Source organism: Centruroides sculpturatus, unplaced genomic scaffold, assembly GCF_000671375.1.
Source record: "Centruroides sculpturatus isolate CEXI.00-Female unplaced genomic scaffold, Cexi_2.0 scaffold196, whole genome shotgun sequence".
NCBI classification, from domain to species: Eukaryota; Metazoa; Arthropoda; class Arachnida; order Scorpiones; family Buthidae; genus Centruroides; species Centruroides sculpturatus.
In genome coordinates, this window is record NW_019384362.1 from 668,148 (window position 1) to 690,637 (window position 22,490).

Consider the following 22,490-nt stretch of genomic DNA (forward strand, 5'->3'; position numbering starts at 1 on the left):
CAAAATTATTAATAATCAAGATATTTTTAAAAATTATTTTTCTTTTTATATTAGATTAATTAAAAATAATAATCTTATTAAGAAAATTGATAAGAATAAAGAATAAATTATGCCAATTATTGAATAAAATTGTCATTAAATTTATATTTTTAGAATTATTTTTTAATTTTATATCACATTTTTCTGAATATATGATCTAATTTCATTAATTTTTTTAATTAATTGTTTTTAATAATTAATTTTTTATAAATAATTTTATGATAAAACGTTTTTATGTGAGTGGAATTTAATACAATATAATTAGAATTTTACTTTAATTATATTAATATGTCTTACAACATGATAAAAATTAATAGATTCTATGCAAAGTATTAAGTAATTTTTTATATAATGAAGCAAGTTATCTTTTATGTATTTTTTTTCTATCTCTGTTTAAATTATTTATTATAATAAAACAACATAAGATGTATAACAAGTTATTACGGCTTTTTTTCATGTATAAAATAACCGCCCTGTAACAAGGACTTTTTCCTTAGTACAATAAAGCTTTGATTGATTGATTGATTGATTAATAATGAAGAAAGTTATAACTTTTAGAAATTTTTAAATAAAATAAAGATTAAAAATTATGTAAAATATAATTTTTAAAAATTCTTAAATTTAAATTAAAAAATAATAATAATTATAACTTTTTAAAGAAGTTAGTAGTAAGTTAGTTAGTATTATATTGGAGGCAGTAATTGGAGTATAATTTCTGCCTCCAATATAATTGGAGGCAGAAATATAAATATAACTTTAATGCAGAAGTATACTTTAAAATAAATCATCATATTTTTTTCAATATTAAGTCTATTTTAGTTTTATAAAGTAAAATGAATTTTTAGATAAACAATGAGACTTCTTCTATGCAAATATGGTTAACAATTGGAATAAAATTTGATTTTCCTCTTGCTTAAAAATAGAAATAATTTAATTAATTCTAAATTTGTAATCCTCAAAAAATTAATTATCTAATAACAAAATTACAAAATGTTAACTTGAAATATGTAGATATTTAAATAAAATTCATAGATTAAATTAATACAGATCAGTGTATATAAATGAATCATTTTTAAACTTTTATTTTATGAAAAAAAATAAATTATTAGCATGAAAAATTACCTTCCATTTTAAATAAAATATTGTTTTATTATTATTTTCATCTATAATTAGACATTACATTAATAAATCGGCAATTAACATTAAAATTTGATGAATATTTCGTTATGAATGCTATAAAAAGGACATGGTTATGTATCATTTTTATGCACATGAAATTGCAATTTTTATAATTTGATTAAATACATAATTAAATTACGAGAAAAAAAGGAGAAAATTTCAAAAAGTTTGCTCGCGGTTGTTGACTAATTTCGCAAATGATGGTTATGTAGTCAAGTCATCCATTCAATGTAATGAGTAGAAGTTACTCGGATTACATAATAAATTTATTACGTGGTATAACATCATTTTTATGATTTAGATGAATTTTGATGAATAAATTGGTTTTATCACGAATTAATGCTTATGTAATTGTTTCTCTCGCGCTCGAATATAATTTTTCTCATTAGCAATATTGCCTTTCTATAACATACGATAAAGCAATATATTTTTGCATAAATTCCTTAAAATAATAGTTTAAAATTTATGTCCATTTGCTCGTTTTCGATAAAATTACCATTAACTAAAGTTACAATTTCTCTACTTAATTATAATGACTATAAATTAATTTAATAATAAAATCATTTAAATAATTTCCCATTTATATATGATTAATTCATTAAAAATTTGTTTTTTTTTTCTAATTTTACCATAAAAATAAGCATCCTGACATATACTTTTTTCTGTCTGGACATATGCTAGCTCAATTAATTAATCCATATTACATGAAAGATAATATTTGAAACATTTGGTACCGATCAGTATTAGGCAATATAATAATTAGCGATCATTAAATGCTCAAAATAATCATAATCTTGCTATTATAATCGAGGTCTAAATATTAATAATCTTGAAATTGCCCGCAGATTTACTACCATTTATTCTCTCAAGTTATGACAATAACACAGATGTTAGAGTAGGAAAGTAAAATTAAAATAGTTTACAACCTCAAGCATTAATAAAATTATATTTAAGTATCTCATCAACTTTATATATTTGCAATTAAAATATATTATTTCTACTGTTATGACGTATAATTTCTAATAAATTATAGCTTAAACATTAATTGAATTTTGATCGATTTAAGTAACGAAACTTGGAGCTTTTTAATTTAAAAATTAACGCTTTTTTCGTTTAAAAAGGTATATTCATTAAATTTAATTACATTAATTTTAGTGCTACTTTATTTAAAAAATTAATTACTGTGTAACTAGATATGAAAACTTTAGTCGAAAGCAATAATTTAAAGCTCACGTTGATTATTATTAAAGTGATATTTTATTTTTCTACTGTTTTTAATAGTTTTCGAAATTTTTGAAAAGTCATTTCCAAATGAAAAAGAAAACAGACAAAATACTTAAAAATAGATTATATTTATCACTATATATATTATGTGGCATGAATCATCGGATGGGCATGTTCGTATATCCTTTTGACAAGAAAATACACAACATGATGTCTAGTACACCCTTGGGAAACACTTCCCCATTTATCCAAAGACTGTAAAGTGGTCAACTGAAGATTGATCTCTGCTTAACCTCTTCGAACTTTCGCTAAAAATAAAAGAATGTGAAAGCCCGAAGGAAATTCACTTTGCGCCAACATCGTAGATTCCATTTAAAAAGTGATTTTGTGACAATGTATTACCCTCAAAATAAGTTTCAAAGTTAAACGCAATTAGAAGAAGTTACCGTAAATTTAATTTAGAGAAATAAAGTAAAATAAATAAATTAATAAATAACTCACGATTTCGGTTTCAATTTCGTATAATGTTATTTACTTATTCAGTATACGGGAATAAGTAATTACGAAACAATTTCAGTGACGAAAAGCGAATTCATAACAAAAATTCAGTCATTTCGATTTATTACAGTTGCATAATTAGAAACGAAAAATGCATAAAACATTATAATTTATTTACTTCATGAATTTTCTGAATATTTCGTTTAGAGATATCGTTTAATATGACGTTTATTAATGTTTGTGGGCGTTAGGGGAAACAGGTGATAAATACCCTAAACAATCTGCACTTGAATAATGACTGCATCAGCAAAATCCATATATCTTATTTGTACTTGAATATTTAATATTTTACTTTATGGAATGGGGAGTTATGGGAATAGTGGTCAAGCTCATGAAAATAGAATTATGATCTTACCTGTGATAACTATATTTAGTAAGTAAATTATTAACTCTGCGAATACAAATTGTTAGCAGAACGTTAATACATAATTATTCTTAAATATTAAATATAATTTTCGTGTTTTATTTGAAGTCCGTTATTGATTGTTTCGACTTTGATCATTAACATGATCAATCCATTATATAAGAGAAATTATTATACAGTATTTGTATGTGTTTCCTCTGTATTTTCACTTCATTTAGTTATGAAAGAAAAGAATTTTCTTTTATCTAACCTGTCAAATTTAGAAATATCTAATAATAATGAATAATTTTATTTTCAATTTAATTTTCTTATCATTCATAGAAGATATTAAATCAGACCTTGATTCTCCAGTCGTCTGATTTCAATCAATGTTCAATTTGAACAAAAGTAATTCAAAATGGGACAAACTTTCTTTTCAATAGAATATTTCTTGATGAGTTTTTTGGAAAATGAAAGCTTGGAAATAGAAATTTTACTCGGTAACACACTGTGTTACCTTACATTGTGTTTGCCATATAGATCTCCCGAAAGAAAAAAAAACTAAATAAATAAGTAAATAAATAAAAAATAATAATAATCTGTATCTTGTTTGATATATATAACGCTAAAAAATATTGAATTGTTCAATTTAATTTGTTTTTAGTTATTTAGAAAATTATTTGTGTTATAACTTGTTATATCTATTTGTTTATAAAAGTAGCGGGGAAAAAAATCAAATTTATGTATTTATTTATTTAGTTATTGCTTTTCTGTTGGTGTATATAAAGGAAAATTGAATAATTCAAAGGAAATTGATAGTGATATAATTAAGAGATACGTCTAATTATTGTAATTAGTGATAACGCCTAATCTGATCTAACCTGATATGATGGTATTTGAAATGATGCGGCAAGACATTCATGGCGACATTGTTGTTCTGTGATGTGTCTAACACTTCCTGTAACTGTCAGAGCATCTTCTGCAACTGTCAATCCCGTTTTCCTGAAGATCCTACAACAGGAAGTTGTCTTCATTCATAAATGCAACAGATCCTGAAAGGATTAAATTACGTTACATATATTTTTATTCTGTATGAATAATATCATTTTGTGATTAAAAACTTGTTTAAAGTATATAAAAAAGATAAATAATCTAATATCTAAGTAAGTTATTTAAATTTTCATTTTATTTTTTTTTTTTTTTTAAAATTATTTTCTTATTTTTTTTTTTTTTTTTTTTTTTTTTTTTTTTTTTTAAATATAAAAATCAAGAAAATAGATTGACCTACTAGTTAGAATTTCGATTTAAAAATATTCTTTTGTAGAAATTCCAGAGGATTTAATTCCGCTAATTTCCTAATACACACATTAACTTCTTGCATAAATTTTATAGAAAGATCTCGCCTGATATGCAAATGCGTTATTTGTCAATGTTATAGATTGATCTTGGAAATTAAAGTTATCTTATTCCACAAGATTATACTAAGTAATGAATTACAAGTAATTAAATAACTATTTTAAAAGTATTTGATTAGTTTCGAAGCATTTCTGAGAAATGGCTTGATTTAAATTCAGAAAATTTTTACATTTTATCTCGCTTAGAAATTTATAATTGATAGAACTTAAGCAAACATATACACACTTTTTTTTAAATTTTTGTAATTGCAATTTTCATTAAAAGTCATTTTCATAAACTTTCATTTAAAGATATTTTACATTAAAATTTTTTTTTTCTTAAATCGCATTAACTAAGAGAGTATCAAGAGTATTAAGTTTATATATTTACTTGCTACATATCAACCTTTGTCAGCAAAGGTTAAATCGAATATTATCTCAGAAATTTATTTATTTACATTCCACACGTAAACATAAATCTCCACCCAAACTCATAAACATCATTCTAAAGGCCAACATAAAACTATTTTAATAAATTATCATAACAAAGGAGAAATCAATTTTTAAATTTCTTTTTATGAAATTATTATCGTATAAATATTAAACTAATTTTTAAAAATCAAATTAATTAAGTAAATATAACATAAAGAAGACGAAAATAAATCATAACTATTTCAGGAAAAAAAGATATAACTCATTAATGTCGGAAAAGGAATACACTTAAAAGCTTTATATCCTGTAAGTATTTTGGATAGGAGAGAGAAGATGCTCTACAGAGCTGTATATCAACTAAATTAAGTGCAATTTGTAGATAAAAATATAACCCCTTTTACTGAGTAAACTAATTTAATCACTGTTCATGTTAGAGCTTTCTCTCTCTCTCTCTCTTTCTCTCTTGTTACAATGATTCGTAAAAATTACTTACGAACAAGCAAAGTTATTGTTGTTACAGTAGTGCTGTTATGTGCTATTGGAAGTTAATCGTTAATGTTGGACTAACAACGTTCTACAGATCGATAATAATCCCTTATCGATGATCAGAAACAATAAAGTATAATGAGGAAGCGAAATATTAAAAATCGAAATTGAGGAAACAGTTATTCAGTAAATGTGTTCTCATTCGATTCGAATTATTTATCAATAATAAAAGACAAATATCTTTATCAACGAAACTTTAAATATCGATTTATTTTAAATTACAGTAAGAAAAAAATGTTTTAAATCTCTTCGACTTAAAATTCCTGTGTTTATTTACAAATCATAAAAAACAATTTGAAACTTTCTTTAAGACAAAACAAATTACAAAAATATTTTTCTCTTCGGATTTCAATTTTCTGATCAATGTTTTGGTCGAAATTGGGTTAAACGTTGATCCATGATTTGCGTGCAAAAATTCGATGGGTGTTGAAACAAAATTTCACGAATTCTTTTCAATATTATGGATACATATAAAAGAAATTTTCCTTTTAACTTAAAATATATTTCATTCGATTATTTCGAATTTCGACTTATATATAAAAAAAGTAGCCGAAAATAGTTTAATAATACGACTTTAAATTCATTTAGTAAAGTATTGCAAACTATTATTCAAAGTGGTGTCACTGCAGCATTTTGGGTAGTGCATTTCGTTATACAAGTTATTGGACCATATAACAAATGCTCAAATTTGAGTGAAACCCTTTCGATTTTGCCCTACATGGTACGTTTACGATTTCCGTTATTCTTCCTATCTCTTCTTGCCAGAATAGTAGAATTGTATGTAGCATATAAAATACGATTTATGAGGACAGGTCACGAAATGATCTGTCCAACCAGAAAAATTTTCTTTTATGTATTTTATGTGAATGATACAATGATACGTACAATTTTGTCCATTGCGTAACGTCGACATCATTCCTTCTCAATCAATATTAATCTTATCCATTTTCGGTAGAAAAATCCTTTTCCTTTCAATTAACTAATTAAAATATTTTTCTGACGTGTCTTTATCAACGTTCACCAATTTACCAGATCGTTTTGAAATGCCATTATCATCATTCGGATAATTAAGTAAGATATATATCCTTAATTTTTTGCTTATTAACTTTTAGCACATTTTCAATGGACGGGTTTTGTTTTCGCGACGAAGGCACATTATTTGGTATTATATGTCAAAATTCAAAGTAATTTTAATTACCAAAGGTTGGTGGGGAGTACCATTAAGAACAGATCGAGTGGCTGTTGGGTGATGACACTTGGCACGTTGCCAGCAACAAAAGTGACACACGTTCGATTTTTCAACTCATCCATCGCTGGATTGCATTGATGAGTTGCACTGCAGTAGGTAGAAAACCATAGGTAGCCTTTTAATGTTCCTCTATTTTAATTGCTTCCAAATTGTCTTTCTTATTGTTCTACAAATTTATTAAACTGTAAATTTATTTAAATTAGAAAATGGCTTCTACAGTAAGAGGACCAACCTTGTTTACATCAATTGAAATTATTTTTCTTGCTTCGTATTATGTAAATGTTCAAATAAGTTTAATGTTTTTAAACAAAAACGATTTATTCTTTCTTATTTGTTGCATTATAAAATTTAAGTATTGCGAAAATGTAACTTTTTTTTTTTTTGGTTGGTTTAAATATTAAAATGTTAGTTTTATAAAAGGATATTTTTGAATAAATAATGAATATTCTGTTAATATCTATAATGCGTATCTTAATAGATAATAGATCGAAATACTCATTATCAGAGAAGTGCTTTAACGATTCAGACAATGTTTGCTGCGTGACATGATTGTAATCCCTGTCAACTCTGCAAGATTTCCCTAAACGCTTTAAATCAAATAAACCCTGTTAGTGTCAATGAGTTGTCTACACTGTTGTCCACAATTTTGCATACACGATGTACTGTCAGTGTTCCGTCTTAAGAACATTCTATAAGGCGTTGATAACTGTGTAGTTCAAATATTAGTTGCACCATCCCAAGTCAACCTATCATAAATTTATCCGATCGTGTTTTCTCTAGGGATAGACTTCAAAATTAATGGCAGTAATTTTCGATATGACGTCACACACAGTTAATCGAAAACAGAAGTAGGGTGAAAAACAAGTTATCAGCAGTTATTGACAACTTGATCCTGTTAAACGTAGCAGAGTTTTACAATTCCCGCTTAGGATGGATGAACCTAGCTTGGTAAAATTATTTAATTAACACAGGTTTTTTAGTCCAAAATTACTTTCATTATATTGAAAATTGTTATAACTTTTTATTTAGTTTCTAAAAAACATATAGAATATATTTAATTTTAAACGTATGTAACCATTTCATTTTTTTTTTACTTCAAAACTTTGCAAATATTAAAAATTTGAAACTTTGCTTTAAAGTTTCTTTTTAATAAATTTCGCTTCAAAGTTACTAGAATGTTGCAATTTATAAAGTAAATAAATACGGTAAATTTTAATATAATGTTAGTTTAAGAGGAAAAAAAAGGGACTTATGTGGCGTTCAAAAATAACGGAAGAAGCCTGGACATTTCTAGCAAAAGCTACTTGTAGTGCATGAGATATAGACGAAGAGAAAAAAACTTTCTAGCAAGAGACAAGACTCTGTGAATTGTTTTCTTCTTTTATCAGGACAAGAAAGTCTTTTCTGATCGATATCCGTTCGAGAAAACATTACAGAGTTTAGGAGAACTTAGCGAATGAAAATAAAGAAAATAGATTTATATCGATGTCATTGTTATCTCTAGCTTTGCCACTAGATGCCTTGAACAGGAGCGTCCAATCAGAAATCGTTCAAACTTATTTTATAATTAATTTGAGACAAAACTAAACACCTTCGGGTGATTTTAATTAACAGAGTTCAATTGCTGACATTACAGAAATGTTTATTAAGCTTATAGTAAGTAACTTGTCTTTTCCTTTTCCAAAAGTAATTATTAAAAGTGTGACAATCTAACGTGTTTTTGACAAATTGTTTCAAAAGTAAGGAATAATTATTTTCTATTTTTAGAATCCAGGAATATTCTTAATTGCTATTGAACTACAGGTAACTTGTTGAACGAAAGGAATCTTTAATGAAATTGTAATTAATAAATTCAAAAATCGTTAGAGGAAATTCTTTTTATTAGTTACTTTTTTTAAGAAAAAAATTTTATTAAACGAACTATATTTATTTAATTAAATGTTTTAACACGCAAAAGGACATAAGTATTAATGTAATTAAACGTAATTTTAATTTAAAATACGTTTAAATTATTTAATTGAGATAAAAGTGTAAATGACACATTTACAAATTTATTGATGAATCAAAAGTTTCTTATCTTTTAAATTTTTTTACACAATTTTTTTTTTAACTCTCAATGGCTTACCTTTAAGCAACTGATGAAAAATCTACTTGAACAAGCTGCACTTTTCTTTTTTTGGTAGAATGAATGTCATGTTTTAACACAGTACACGAGCCTGCTCTAAATATATGTCTTTTAAAAGAACTTTTAGTCCCACAAACCATAAAAACAATTTTTCTTGCAATGTTAGAGCTTTGTTAACAGGTAGTTTTATAACTGTATAGTTGATCTACGATAGTTTATTCACTTTTTAATGAAAAAGTGTAAAAAGAGAGAAAGTGAATTTAGTCTCCAGTGAGCTGTTATATGTCCAGAAGTGTAATAAGATGTTCGGACTGGGCGTAATTGTCTCCATATTTCTCGGAGAAATTAAATTAGAAGCGATAATTATGCTTAGCCTTGGCGGGAGTAATGGAATTCCAGAGACTTACTCTATAAATCATTGAGAGGTGGCCCTTTGTGGGTATGTGAGCTGTTTTAATGGGTGGATATCTTATTTTTCATGATTTTCATCTTTAAGATAACTGTAATTTCCCCATTGGAAATAATTTTACCTTTATTCCGATTTATTTTAAAAATTTGTACGAGGTGTTATAAATGCAGGAATCTTCGAAGTTCCTACAGATACAAGTTTCTCTTTTGATAAGATACTCCAATTGTTTACATTATAAGATTTTTACTTCGCTAATTAACTTCATCATTTCGTGATAATATCAATTAATATTTAAAGGAGAATTTATCTAACGAAGAGCAAATAGACTTGGTTACTTAATAAAATGTAGCAGCTTCGAGAATATTGTACATAATTATAATTGTAAGCATGCGATTTTGAAAAACTATTTCTGAATATACGACGTAAGTAAATGTTCGTGGGGATTAAATAAAAAATGGCTTTGTTCCATTAATTATTTTTTAATCTTTTAAAAATTCTGCTTACGCAATTAAATTTACAAATTACAAAATTATAATCATTTGCAAAAGTTGAGTTTTGTTATTTACAAATTATCCATATTAATTCATTAAAAATTAGTGTTTTAAAAAGATCGAATTTCTCAAAAGACTCAAAAATTGAATAATTATATAATCAATAATTTTAATATATTCATATATTAAAAATAAAAACATTGAGTCATGAAGTAGAATGTTATTTTATACAACTTAGTAAAAATTTATTGCCAGTTTATATTCGAAATTTCATTAAATTCGGATTATTTTTGTATCATCATAAGAGGGGAAAAAACGTTTCAATATCTGTAAATTAATTCAGATGTCTTTCAACGAGTATTAAGCGTTATATATTTGTAATTTGTGAATTTACTTCTTTGCTAACATTTTAAATTTTCTGCAAATTAAATTGTAATACCTTATGAAAATTTGTTAGATAGAACAAGACACAATACTTCAAGCAGAAGTATTGATGTGCTCTCATTTGAAAAATATAATGATTTACAACTTTTTTTTCTAAGTTTGGAACTAACAATTCTTAGCGAATAACAATTTACATTTATCGATCGAAATTTACTAAATTAGGAAAGGAAACCAAAATTATTACAGTAGACACTTTGAAGAAAGTTGAAGTTTGATTATTTTTCTTCTTAAGTCGAGAAAACTTCTTTAAGTAGAAGAAAACAGTTTTTATTTCACCTGTTTTGTGATTAGCAAACCACAGAATGGTAATAATTAACCATTAAGCTACTATAAGAAGTAGAATCAAACACTTTCAATTGTGGTTTTTCTTTTCTTTTTATGTCATAATAAAAGAAACAAAAACATTTAATCTGTTAACATTTGATTTAAGAAAGATAAAAGTAAAGGATGACCTCTTGACAAAAATTTATTATTTAAAACGATAAAAATATGAAGTGTAGTTGTATGACAGTGCTTGTGTATAGACTCAATATTATCCAACGTGCCATCTGTCTCAATCTGTAGATGCCAAATTTTTGGAGTAAATTGGCAATAACAAATTATGAACAATCTGTGCCAAGAGTTAAAGCTAAATACGTGTTGAACAGTCAAAAACCTCTCATCTTACTCGACATTTGGATTATCTTTTTATAATGGAAAAAATTATACCAACAATATATTATACAATAACTTACTTGTATATTAAACATTTTATTCACTTTAAAATATAAAAATTTTCGGATAAATTATGATAATATTTATTTATAATTAAGAAATACTGTATTGAAAAACAGGAAGTTTTTAGAAATCGTTTTCATTGCATCAAATTTAAGTGAATTGAAAGAATTTTAACTTAATTGCTTACGAAAATTCTCTATGTTATATGAACTATAAAAGTTAACTAAATTATTAAAAAATATTTACATAAAATAAAACATATTTTCCTATTTGATATCATCCCTAAAGTTTATAGCATTCCAATCTTGTAGTGACTTTGGATACATGATGTTAATATTTCATTACTAGGAAAAAATGTTTCGAATTTTAAGAGAAAGAACCAATACATATCTAAATATAAAAATAGAGATCTTGCTTTGAGGTTGAATACTGAATATTTCCATAGCTTCAAGCTATGCATTGTACTGTATTTCTTTATCTGAATAATAGTTATTTAAAAAAGAATCCATTTTATTTTATAGTTCTTCGGAAAATATTATAATAATACATTTTATTTGCAGTAGAAAAATATGATCTATACAGTTAGAGTTTATAGTTGCGCAACTTAACTTTATAAATATTTAAGTTAATAAAATTATTTTTTAAATGAGATTATTTCATGAACTTTTTTAAAATTACACTACATGAATTTAAATAGGAATTTACATGTTCATTTATGAAAATTTTAAATTTTGTTAGTACTCAAGTTCCCAAAATTTCATTATAATTATATTTTTATAAAATTTCAATTTNNNNTTTTTTTTAGCTATGGAAAGGAGTGATTTTCTATCATATTTTTCCTCTCTCCCCATTTGAGGATGATAAGATATTGGAAATTAAAGTTGATCGAAATTCCTGCATTAATCTGATTTTTTCATGTGTATTTTTCATTATTATCTTATATTCCACTATATTTTTTTAATTATTTATTTTAGATTTTTTATTCTTCAAGTATAACATAACATAGCTTTTTACAATGCTGCTTTTTGAACTAAATTACAGAGGTTAACATTACTTCCATCATGCAAAATTAATATTAATTTCGTAATTTTTAAATTTGATTTATAAGTACAAAAATTTCTACTTTATTGAGTTCTTTCTCATTAAATTTTTGTCTTTATCTATTTAATTTTTTATAATGTGTGAAGTTTTATAATTTAATTTGCTTTTCTCAAACATTTATTCTAATTAATTTCATTTATTTTATTGTTGTTGCTGTTATATATTTGTTTATTGTTTGAAATCTCTTCTGCAAACTTTTTATGGACTTAAATACAAGAGCTTAAAGTTAAGAGCAATGAATATAAACACAAATTACCATTACAAACAGAAATTATTTATTAATATTAAGATTTTCTTAAAACAAATTTTTATCTAAAAGTATATAATTCATGTAATAAATATTCTAATACTTATGACTTTAATTTTTTACATGAAATTTATAATTGTTTTAATAAAATATCCATTTTATAAGAGCCACCATTATCATACATCATCAACTTTTCTTAGTCTTCTTCAAAATGGACTTTATCAGAGCAATTTCGAAGCTCAGCCGAGTATAAAAAAGATTTTAAAGTATATTAAGCATGTAATTTATTTCTATAAGGAAATTAGCAAAATATTCTAAAAATAAATATTAAAAAATTGGATTATTAAAGCAAATTTGGTTTGGTTTGTTTCTTTTTATTTTGGCACAAGAGTCTATTACTTTATTGGTACAAATTGAACCAAGAAGAAACAATTTTACCTCTGAAACAAATGCATTATTACAAATATATCTCTACAATGCATTGGTACCTCTCGCTAATCAATCAAATATATCTCATTATGAAATATTTTTACTGCAAATTAACATTTAAACGTTTATTACATTTTNTTCCATCATGCAAAATTAATATTAATTTCGTAATTTTTAAATTTGATTTATAAGTACAAAAATTTCTACTTTATTGAGTTCTTTCTCATTAAATTTTTGTCTTTATCTATTTAATTTTTTATAATGTGTGAAGTTTTATAATTTAATTTGCTTTTCTCAAACATTTATTCTAATTAATTTCATTTATTTTATTGTTGTTGCTGTTATATATTTGTTTATTGTTTGAAATCTCTTCTGCAAACTTTTTATGGACTTAAATACAAGAGCTTAAAGTTAAGAGCAATGAATATAAACACAAATTACCATTACAAACAGAAATTATTTATTAATATTAAGATTTTCTTAAAACAAATTTTTATCTAAAAGTATATAATTCATGTAATAAATATTCTAATACTTATGACTTTAATTTTTTACATGAAATTTATAATTGTTTTAATAAAATATCCATTTTATAAGAGCCACCATTATCATACATCATCAACTTTTCTTAGTCTTCTTCAAAATGGACTTTATCAGAGCAATTTCGAAGCTCAGCCGAGTATAAAAAAGATTTTAAAGTATATTAAGCATGTAATTTATTTCTATAAGGAAATTAGCAAAATATTCTAAAAATAAATATTAAAAAATTGGATTATTAAAGCAAATTTGGTTTGGTTTGTTTCTTTTTATTTTGGCACAAGAGTCTATTACTTTATTGGTACAAATTGAACCAAGAAGAAACAATTTTACCTCTGAAACAAATGCATTATTACAAATATATCTCTACAATGCATTGGTACCTCTCGCTAATCAATCAAATATATCTCATTATGAAATATTTTTACTGCAAATTAACATTTAAACGTTTATTACATTTTGATAACAATTTTAATTAGAGATTTTTTTCTGTTTTTAGACTTGATTTTTGAAGTTAAAAATAAAATTATTAATTATGTAATTTATCGATCAAATTATGTTTAAAAACAAAAATCAAAAATTGCTTCTAATTCTGAATTAGTGAATTACGTTGAAAGAAGAGTAAAAATATTTATGGTTAATATCTAGTAATTTAATATTATATTTTTTATTTTTCAAAATTTGCATTTTTTTAATATAAAAAAATCATAAATCGTTCGAAAACATGTTTGACTTTGTCAGTTTAAAATAACTCGATGTTATTAATGAGTCAATGCACTCTACAGCATTAAGTATAAGCTTAAAGATAGAAGGAAAACATTCATGTGGAATTAATATTTTCTGATTTAACTCCTATCTGTATCTTGCATTAAATCTAATCCATTAAAAAAAAGCACCATTGGGTCGATACAAAAAAAAAGTCTTAAGTACTTGACTTTTTATCATCTTTAAAACAATTTAATGTAAACTTAACAGCACTAAATAATAAATTAAAATTAGAAAAATCTTTAAAAAAACTTCAGAATGTAGTTCTTAGCTTTATGATAAAATTGTCTAACCAAATATTATTCTTTATTTTTTGAAAAAATAACTAAAATATTAAGTACTATTCGATTGTTATCTGAGTGAAGTCCAGTCTTCAGATAGTTTAATATATTGCAAGATCGAAAAGGATCAACTGATAACGATACATCTTATTTATTAGATTCAGCATGGTAATTACTGACTAGAACAGTTTTAAATCGATTTTATTTAAATTTTACAGGTCACGTGTTTCGCCCTGTTAATTTAAAACTCTGTTAAGCTATAAATCAAAGATATTTTCATATTATTTATAGTAAATAATAATAATGAAGACAGATAATAATTAAGCATCTAGGGATTTTAACTTAATTGCTTACGAAAATTCTCTATGTTATATGAACTATAAAAGTTAACTAAATTATTAAAAAATATTTACATAAAATAAAACATATTTTCCTATTTGATATCATCCCTAAAGTTTATAGCATTCCAATCTTGTAGTGACTTTGGATACATGATGTTAATATTTCATTACTAGGAAAAAATGTTTCGAATTTTAAGAGAAAGAACCAATACATATCTAAATATAAAAATAGAGATCTTGCTTTGAGGTTGAATACTGAATATTTCCATAGCTTCAAGCTATGCATTGTACTGTATTTCTTTATCTGAATAATAGTTATTTAAAAAAGAATCCATTTTATTTTATAGTTCTTCGGAAAATATTATAATAATACATTTTATTTGCAGTAGAAAAATATGATCTATACAGTTAGAGTTTATAGTTGCGCAACTTAACTTTATAAATATTTAAGTTAATAAAATTATTTTTTAAATGAGATTATTTCATGAACTTTTTTAAAATTACACTANCCCCTAGATTTTTGACATCTGTTAAAGCATAAGAATACATAAGAAATCTTAAAGGTGGTCAAGACCCAGAATATAAGAGATCTTGAATGCCAATTTCAGAGTTAGAGAAGTATGAACCATGTATTAAAGAGAAATCAATATGTCAACCTTTCTCAAATGAAAAATCAAAAAGATGACTAAAACCACTTAAATTAGTGCACGGTGATTTGTTGGGTCTGTTTGATGTCCAAAACTATGTATATCCAAATACAGATACACCCTCAGCATCATTAATAAAGACATGAAGTATGAACAGTACACAGTCTTTCTGAAAAACAAGGAATATGTCTTGATTCATTTTAAAAAATGGAAGACAATGATGAGAAATAAACTCAGATAACCCTAAAGAGGACACATACAAATAACAACTTACAATTTTGTTTCAGTCTAGGAAACCTTTTGCAAAAGACATGTTGTTGTACATGGACAAACATTGATCTATTTTCTAGAGAAAAATGGGATAGCAGAGAATGAACTGCAAATTATTAAACCTTGTTTACAGTACAGTCTAGGCAGAACTGACATATACAAATACATATATTAGAAACAGTGTTACCAATAGCAATAATAGAGAAGTAACATTTGAAACTAGTTCAGAAAAAAATGAAGTCTATGCCATCTATGGACTATAAGTTGGAAAGTCTTCATTTATGTTCCTGAGAGAGAGAGAATGTTATCCCCAAGAGCATACTAAGGTAACCTCATCATATATGCATTCAGGACATGAATAGAGAATATAGATAACTGATATGAAATATGTTGAATCCAGTGACTAATCAGTGGAAATAACAGCAAAAAGAATATAATGAAGTTATTCCATCTCACAAGGAGAGGGTTAGATGTTCAGGTCTTTGATTTGAACATCTGACTAATTTTTGGATATAATTTTAATTATCTTCTGCAACATTTTTCATTGATAATGCTGTAGTAAAAAATTATGGAGCCAGGACTCGAGTCTGGCAAGCTCTTCTATGCTTTCTTCTGACAACATATTAGTTTTCGAGTAGATAGACCACTGAACAGTGATATTTGGTCGCGGGTTCGTGCTTTACCATCGAACTTGGGCTTCTCCGTGTTTTCTTCATGTATCTAACTCCTAAATAAGGGCCAGTTTCCTATACAAATCATCCCTTGAGGGATCCTCCTGTATTTGGCAGATCGCCCAAGTGTTGCGTTGCCTTATTCCATCAATCCAATCCAATCCTTCTTCTGACGTGATGATCTCGGTTTATTGCATTTTTTTTTCTTCACGCATTTGAAATTGCAAATTTATTTTCTAGACTTCATAATTAAAATTGTATTATACAGATTGCATATCCGGCCTCTAAATAACACGGACCTCAAGGATACCACTCTCGCTTCTCTTCCGTCTCGATGGTTCTGATTATTAAAAACATTTATGATAATGAACAGTATCATATAAGATGCAATATTTGTTAAGTAATATGTAATATTCTAGTATTATATTTATTTTGTAAATGTTGTGATTATATAATTAGATTTTTTATCGAAAAATTACGTCTAATATCTGCTATATTATTATATTTAAACTTTTTATATATTTATTTAGATTTTATGACTTTTTAATGTATAATTCTTCTTGTATTAATTGAGTAAACAAAATTAAAAGTCGGTTCAATAGTATTTTTAAAATAAAAATGTTAAAATTATGAATCCAGTTGACTTCCAACTTCAGCTGTTATTCTATATTTAAATAATGCGACTTATTATTGTAGAAATAAACAAAAAATATGCTATTCTATACAATGTTTCCAATTCTTTATTTTTAAAATAAATTTTAAATTCTATTCTTTGGCAATTTTCAATTTTCAAATCATCGATTTAATCAGAAAATTTAATTGATTTCTCTTCTCTTCCCTCCCTCTCTTTTTTTCTTTTCTTTACTTTTTTACAAAAATCTTCGATTGATAAATGATAACTCGATAACTAACTTTAATGTAAAGTAATTGAGTTTGTTGACGAAACAAAATTACTAAGTATCTTTTATTAATTAAAATTAATCTCTGCATTATTGAGGATTAAATAATGTAAAATTTCTTAAAATAAAACTTTTAAAAAAGTATTAAAATTAAGATTATTTATTACTAATACGTTAAATCCGATTTTGCGTATAAGTGTATAGTATAGCAGGCTGCACTGTTAATTAATGTTAGATAATTTAATGCTATTAACTCGACTGAGGTTGCTAAAAGTTGAAAATAATGTGGAAAAAATATTAGGATTATTTTATAGAAATTATGCAAAAATATTCAATTTTATTAACATTTATGAAGGTTTATTACTCAGTCGTTCATAGACAGGGCCGTCAAGAAAGAAGCTGAGAATTTTTTCTCGAGCCTGTAGAGACCTTAGTGGCCCATAGTGATTTATGCCTGTATAAAATTAATGTTCTTTTTACTAAGAGAAAATCAAATATTTAAGATTGTTTTTTATTAATAAAGAAGTGTTTTATATTTTATTTGTTCCAAAAAAAGACTAAAGAAATTTACGAAGAGGAAAAACTCCCATAGACCCGTACTATAACTTAATTATGAGAGATGATATGGGTGTTGGATTCCCAGAGATATTAAGGATAAAATTTAAACTAAAAATATTTATAAAAAATAAATATAAATAAAAATGTTTATAAATAAACGGTACTTTATGGTACAGTTAATTTTTCTTCAGTCTGATTGTACACATCAGCTTTTCAAATCACTCCAGAGCAAATCTTAGTTGCATTACTGAATCCATACAGTCTCTCCACCATCCTGTAATAGAATATTAGAATATTTTAATTGAATTATAATCAGACGATTTTAATAATAACGAATATTGTATAGCTTAAGCATTCTCGACATATATTTTTCTGCAATAAGTTTAAAATGAATTGAAAATCGAAGTATTTGAAATTATCACCACAATAAATGGATTGCTGGGGAGAATAAACACAAAAAAAAAAAAAAAAAAAAATGGAGTGTAAGTAAAAAGAATTTTTTTTGTCAGATGTCAGAACAAGCAATACGCTATTTTGATTTAATTTTGGAACTTCTTTCTGGCATTTTAAATTTATAAACTTAGCAGAAAGACTGCTTCTTCACTTAGCGTTTATTAAATTTAAATATTTTAACTACAAAAGTCAAACTTAAAGTGAAATCATAATATATATTTTTAGTTAGAAAAACTTTTAAAATAAATACGAAAACACAATAAGTAAGATTATATTTACATTTGAAGAAAAGTTTCCTAATATTCGTTTTGGTTTGTTAGAAATCAGAATAGTTTAGTTTCTATTTCATAGCTTAAGGACAATACTTCTCTTTTGAGATAGAAACTGTTGACTGCTCCTGAGATTTGATGTATTCTGCTTATTTGAAATGTTTTGCAGAATTTTGAATTTACCTCTAAAACCATATTTGTTCAATTAAAGTTAACAGTTTGAAAAGTTGCTTTACTTTAATTAGAATATTTTCTTTCGTCAAAGTTTGATTTTATAACATAGCATTATCGTTTATGCGTTAAAAGCTGAAAAACCGAAAGTGAGTAATAATAAAGTACTGAATTAATAATGAAGTACTTTATTATTACTCATTTTTAGTTTTTAGGTTTTTGATAATACAAGGCTAAAAAGTTCCGAGTATTGGGATTATTTTAGTATATTATCGTTTTAGTGTACTGTACATTCCTAATACTGCTAAAATAATACTAAAACAATAATATTATTTTAGAAGTATTATGAATGCAAAATATTAAATTAAAGCAATAATAATTTATAATATTTTTTTTACAATTTTTATGCAAATTTAATATATATTAATGTAATAAGTGCAATAATTTAAATGAGACAAAACAGTTTATATTAATATGACGTAATGATATTTAACTTACTTAATATCCTCAGATGGTGTTGAAATTGTTTTAAAAAATTAATTAAAAACTAAAAACGTTGCAACCTTTTATCTGTTTCTTCTGCTTTTTTATGGGATAACTTTTAACAATTTAAAATTTTTTTATTTATATTCAAAATTTGTTTAAGATTGTGTTTAACTAACTATTGTTAGGTTAATGCTTGCTCGACTCGTATTATGCCATCGTTTACGTAGTCGTGGCGTGCATTGATGCTCTTAAACATTTTCTGTTTTTGAAATGCTTAACAAGGGTTGAAATCATTATGTAGTTTAGGTGCTTGCTAAAAGAAAGAAAGCGGAGGAAATTAAGAGGAAGGAAGTAAAATTCGCATCAACGGAATGGCATATCATCAATAAAAGGTTTAGCTCTTCTTCGTATTTCCTATTTATAGCCATTTTTTAAAAATAATGTGAATATTTAAATAAATTTAATTGGAATTTTAGTCAAAATTTTAATATTCTTAACTTAAGGCAGCTATTAAATTTTAATACAAATTATCGGATATTTTAAAATGTATTAGATTAATGATTTTATGAAAACGGCCTTATGAATCTATTATGTATGAAATGCCATTGAATTTCATATTATCGAAGATTTTAAAATATTCTATTCATTAAATTCTTTATAGGATTCATTAACTTATATTTTGAATTTTGAGCATAATTTCTTTCACGTTTCATTTCGTTTGGATTAATTATTTTGATTCAATTTTATTAAAATTAGAATTATCTTAATTAAATATTAAATAAAAATACGGCATCTTGCAATTCTATGACGGATTAACTGAATCTCTTATTAGTTTAATCAAATTATTTTAATTATAAAACGATTATTTCACAAAAAAAACATAAAAAATTTAAAATAGCTTTCTTTTATTTTCTTTGACATTTTAAAATTAATTTAATATTTTGAAAATTTATAAATTCAATTTTTTTAAATTCTTTTTTCTTCTACTTCTATCCATTTATTATTATATAAACGAATTTATTTTTTGAGCGAAGTTATGTTATTTCAATTTTTCTTACACAAAAACTATTATTTTTATGAAAGAATTTTCATTATAATAACCAAAAGGCAGACAATAAAATATATTTAAATGAACAATGCTTTTGGAATAATTAAAAATAATACTAATCAGAAGAAATTAAGAGCTGAATTTCAAAAGGAATGAAAAAAACGACATCTTAAAAAGATGAAAATTGACAAAATTATCAAAGAATGGATTAAATTGTCTCTTAAGAAACATTTTTACAAAAGTTTCGTATTTATTTAATTGAAACAACTCTAAAAATTCGAATAATAAATGATACATTTCTTAAGTACTAGGATTATTTCGTGGAATGATGTGTGATGAGTTTTTCAAAAAGAATTATACAATGACTTCGATTGAAAAATTATTAAAACAAATTTGTAGGCGTTTTTAACACATAAACATGAAATTGCTAGGAGTTATGTCTTCTTAAATTGTTAAGATGAAATTTAGAATGTATTTGACTTTTTTCATACGTTTCTAACACCAATGGCCGAGTGGCTAAAACCATTAAACACTGATAGTGATCGTGAGTTCGCACCTGACTAACCGGTTGGCCATATGGAGTTTTCCGGATTTTCTTTACGTTTTCTTCACTTAAATAGGGGCCATTTTCCATAGAAACTTTTCTTGAGAGTTATCTCTTCTTGGCAGAGCACTTATGTGTTGCGTTGTCTTATTTCATCAATCCGAATTTTTCATATCTTATAATATAATTGAAATGGGTTGATAATAATAATCAGACCAGAGCCCGATTCAACGGACTTCTGATCTAACGGACAAAAAATTTGTCTTATAAGAAAAATTTAAAACCTTCTTTGTTCGCGAATAGAGCATACTAAAAGGTTAGAATAAGGCGTAAACGAGTATAAATCACTTAATATATATTATAATATTATTTTATACATGCTTATAAATTATAAGAATATTTTAACACATTTTAAATAGGCTATATATATATTTAAAACACACATTCGATTAACGGCAATAGCGGATGCCTTTTTCTCCAATTACTCCATTAAATTACATTAAACTTATTACATCATATTTGAAGATAATGATTGAGTCATTAATCTTCAATTTTTAAAAAATAAGAATTTAATTACTATATTTTAACTATTATATCAAAACAACAACAATACAATCAATTAGGTGTCATTACAGAACAGTAAGATTTTATAACATAATTGAAATTGCACGAATTTCTGTATTAGAATTAATTTATATTAAAAATGTTTAATTCATTATGATTTTAAACAGAACATAACATTAAATTCGAGTACTGTTAATGAAAAATATGATCTCCATTCTATGAAGATTAATTACTCAATCATTATCTTCAAATATGATGCAATAAGTTTAATGTATGTTGTGGAAATTCTTGATGGAGCGATTATAATTATATCATATAATTATATCATCAGCATAGATCACTGTATGAATATTAATATTCTCAAATTTCATATTATAATAATTAAATATTACTATTAAACTTTAATAAATACGTAAATTTGATTTCAGAAGAATATATCGTAAAATTTATATCATTCAGACTGATTCTTATGACCAGATAATAATATAATAATTTATATTTAACTAGAAGATAATACAAAAATGATTTAAAGTTTAAATGTATGATGTTTAATAAGCTGGAAAATAACATTAAATTAAATATTGAGTTTATATATTTTAAGCTTTATAGGCCTATATATATATTTAAATAATTTATATGTATAGCGAGTCCTCGAAAATAATTGAAGTTTTAAATATCCATAATTTTATAAATTATTATTTAATTTTATAGATACGTAATTCTACATATTTTATTTGTAATTTAACTAATTTTCCATTTAAAATTTGAAAAGAAATTATTTATTAAATTCAATAAAATAATTATTAATTTAGTTAGGAAATTATGTTTCTACATAAACATAATGTCGCTAAGTATATTCAAATTTGAATTAATTCTGAATTTTCATTATAGATAAAGTATTTTATTATTATTATTTGCAATAAGTTTACTGTATATTTTGTAGAGTATGTCTAATTTTCTATAATTTTTGTAAAAACCTTCCACTAGATTTATCTAATTTATATTATACTAATTTATTTGTTAATGAAGGTAACAATAGGATTTAGATAAGATTTAAAG

The 22,490-nt window shown here is 24.7% G+C and overlaps 1 protein-coding gene across 2 annotated transcripts in view; it reads left to right on the forward strand.

Annotated features, from left to right (window-relative positions):
- Positions 1 to 22,490, forward strand: part of LOC111641434 — a 164,566-nt gene that overhangs the window by 23,731 nt on the left and 118,345 nt on the right. The window contains exon 1 of one of the 2 annotated variants that reach the window (XM_023387616.1): positions 19,483 to 19,667. The exons of the other annotated variant lie outside the window; for it this stretch is intronic. The gene's annotated coding sequence lies outside the window, so the exon portion shown is untranslated. Of the gene's footprint in view, positions 1 to 19,482; positions 19,668 to 22,490 lie in introns of those variants that run through there. 2 annotated transcript variants of the gene reach the window in all.